We start from the raw sequence: 3319 nt of genomic DNA, 5'->3' as shown, positions 1-3319 counted from the left end.
CTCCCTTGGAGCATCTTCAGGCCCTCCTCTGGACTCGCTCCAACCAGTCGATATCCTTCTGATGTTGGGGGCTCCACAGCTGGATGCAGCACTCCAGGTGGGGTCTCACGACAGCAGAGCAGAGAGGGAGAATCTGCTCCTTCAACCTGCTGGCCACACTTCTCTGGATACAGCCCAGGATACGGTTGGCTTTCAACTGCATATTTCTGAACACCTTTTAAAAATATGAGTGCACAGTCTGTGCTCATACTTTCTCTGTTTGCCTTCTAGCGTTCAAGGTAGTTTCCAAGGAGTAACATGCAAGAGCCATGGGTTTGAACAGTATTTCAGCCACAGAAGATGAGTATTAAACCAGCAGATCCTCCTGACAGCCCAGGCTCTGACAAAACATTCGTACAGCAAAGCTGGCACTGACAGCTAAGGCTTCAGCTCTGTACGCTGGGTACTAACTGCAGGTCGGAGCCAAAAGAGTTTGCATTGCCTGCAAAAGACTCCAGAATTGTGATCCTGAAAACTTTAGCTCAGATGCTGCCTCACCGGAAGGTTCCATAACCCTTTACTTTCTGATGTGAAGTTCTCACACCATCTGTATTTGTGGTTCCACCTATCACTCAGACAGACGCTTTTTCCATAAGGATGATCATTTAGTCCAAGATGGGTGAGGCTGAGTCTTCCTCCACCTCAGGACCCTGGGAGGTGGGTATGGAGTACCCTCCAGGCATCCAAACCCTCACCGTAAGGACTGACATCCTCTCACAGCGCAGCTGCAGCTGTCCATTTCTTTTCATTCAGAGGCATAACAGGTGACCGTGCCTTCCTTTCGGTAAATCAGACTTAGCATAGGCTGGGATACAAATGCAGGGTAAGTGCCCCAGCACGCTCCAGGATATGTGGCCATTAACAGGATCCCTGTGATGTTACAATGCGTTGTAATGGAGCTTCCAAACTTCCCTTGGTGGAGCCAAGGCGTAGCCGTCTGTCCCCATGCCCAGAACAAACACAGCCTTAAGGCCCGCCAGAATGCCATGTGGGGCATTTCTGGGGACTCAGAGCTGGGCTCCCCCTTTCTGGGGAAGCATGCTGACCACTGGGCTAGAGCATAAAAGGTGGGAGCAGGCCTCTTCTCCCTTCCCGTCTGCTGCATATCTTTTAGGAGAAAGTGCAAGGTCTGCTCAATTTCTTGAAAGGGCAGAGGTGCCTATTTTTAGAGAACGTGGTGCTGATCTCAAATGGATTTGGGTCCTCAGTGTTTGGTGCTTTAAGACAGCCTCAAAAATAAAATAGAAGATAAAAATTTTTAAAAAATTAAATAAATTCTTGCAATGCTAATTGGCTATGATCCAATCCTAACAATATTTGAAGTACTGATAATTATGTCTGATAAGAATAGATAATATAGGTTTGATTTTTTTTTTTTTGAAAGGACCGGAAAATTAAAATGAGAAGATATGCCAGTGGAGAAATAAAGCAGGATATGAAATACAAACAGGCAAAATGAGACTCAATGAAGAGGAAAGGGAAGAATTACAGAGAAAAGCTAAGGCAGAGGAGAGCCCCAAAACTCAAAACAGTATTTGGATGCTCCTAAGGAAGTGTTCCCTATGGCTGACAATTTATTTGGGATGTTTCTGTGATGGTACCCAGTCTGGTTTATGCCTTCAGGTTTACAGTAGCTCCAGGTCGCTGGCTGGCGAGCGTGAGGAGCTAAGGCCATGCCCAGATCAGCATGCTGCCTGGTTGGGACCCCATGTCTCACAGCCATGTTGCTTACTTGGTGTGCCCTGCACAGTCACACCGTCCAAGAGTGACAAGCCACCCAGGGCTAGGCAGGAGGAGAGGGGCTCACACCTCTGCCACCACACCCCAGGGGTGCCCATGAACTCATTTTAGCAGGGCTGACCCACAGAAAATGTGCTTTCTCCACCTGCCTGCTTGCCTCACTGGTGAGAAAAGAGTGCAAGGATGTAGCTCCCTGTTTTTTAACTTTTGAAACAACAGTTTCAGCATGTTACATGTTTTTCCATCTGATATCAAATGTCTCGTTTTGCTCTAACTATTTTCCAAGGTGCATTTAGCAGGCTACTTGTAGAGGGCATGATTTTGTACCCCTCCCTGAGCTGCTGAAACAATGATAAAAGGAACAAGGCAAGAGCAGAGCTGCACTGCAAACCTGGCCAAGCTCTGACAGTGAGGGTTTAGTGCGGGGATGAGGAAAGGTTTCTTAGGTTGTGCTGGCTGTGAGACTGTGCCACCTGGAAGCCGGGCAGGAATTCCTCTTCCCTACATGACTTACATCCCGCATTGTTTCCTAGCTGAAATTCATAGATTCATATAATATTTTAGGTTAGAAAAGACCTTTAAGATCATCAAGTCCAACCGTTAACCCAGCACTGCCACATCCACCACTAAACCGTGTCCCTAAGCACCACTGCTACATGTGATTTAAATCCCTCCAGGGACGGTGACTCCACCACTTCCCTGGGCAGCCTGTTCCAATGCCTGACAACCCTTTCAGTGAAGAAATTTTTCCTAATATCCAATCTAAACCTCCCCTGGTGCAACATGAAGCCATTTCCTCTCATCCTATCACTTGTCACTTGGGAGAAGAGACCAACCCCCATCGCTCTGCACCCCCCTTTCAGGCAGCTGTAGAGAGTGATCAGGTCTCCCCTGAGCCTCCTCCAGGCTGAACATCCCCAGCTCCCTCAGCTGCTCCTCACAGCACTTGTGCTCCAGACCCTTCCCCAGTTCCATTGCCCTTCTCTGGACGTGCTCCAGCACCATTTCAATGTCTTTCTGGTAGTCAGGAGCCCAAAACTGAACACAGGATTTCAGGTGCAGCCTCACCAGTGCCCAGTACAGGGGGACAATCACTTCCCTAGGCCTGCTGGCCACACTGTTCCTGATGCAGGCCAGGATGCCATTGGCCTTCGTGGCCACCTGGGCACACTGCTGGCTCATGTTCAGCTGCTGTCAACCAACAAACACCCCCCCCCGCGGGACAGCTTTCTAGCCACTCATCCATGAGCCTGTGAAGCATTGTGTAGGGTTGTTGTGGCCCAAGAGCAGGACGCAGCACTTGGCCTTGTTGAACCTCCTACAGTTGGCCTCGGCCCATGGATCCTTCCAACTCTCAGGCAGATCAACACTCCCACCCAACTTGCGACTGTCAGTTTGAGGGGTATGAGGAGACAGCGAGGGCACCTCTCTTGATAAGCAGTGCTTGGGTTAAAGCCCTGCGGAGAGGGGTTTGGCAGGGTGGCCCCTCACACAGGGCAGATCCCAGGAGCGGGTGCAGGGTGTCACACAGGCACAGCCT

This window comes from Eurypyga helias, unplaced genomic scaffold (genome assembly GCF_000690775.1).
Source record: "Eurypyga helias isolate BGI_N326 unplaced genomic scaffold, ASM69077v1 scaffold8391, whole genome shotgun sequence".
Classification (NCBI taxonomy): domain Eukaryota; kingdom Metazoa; phylum Chordata; class Aves; order Eurypygiformes; family Eurypygidae; genus Eurypyga; species Eurypyga helias.
This window is presented reverse-complemented; position numbering follows the sequence as displayed.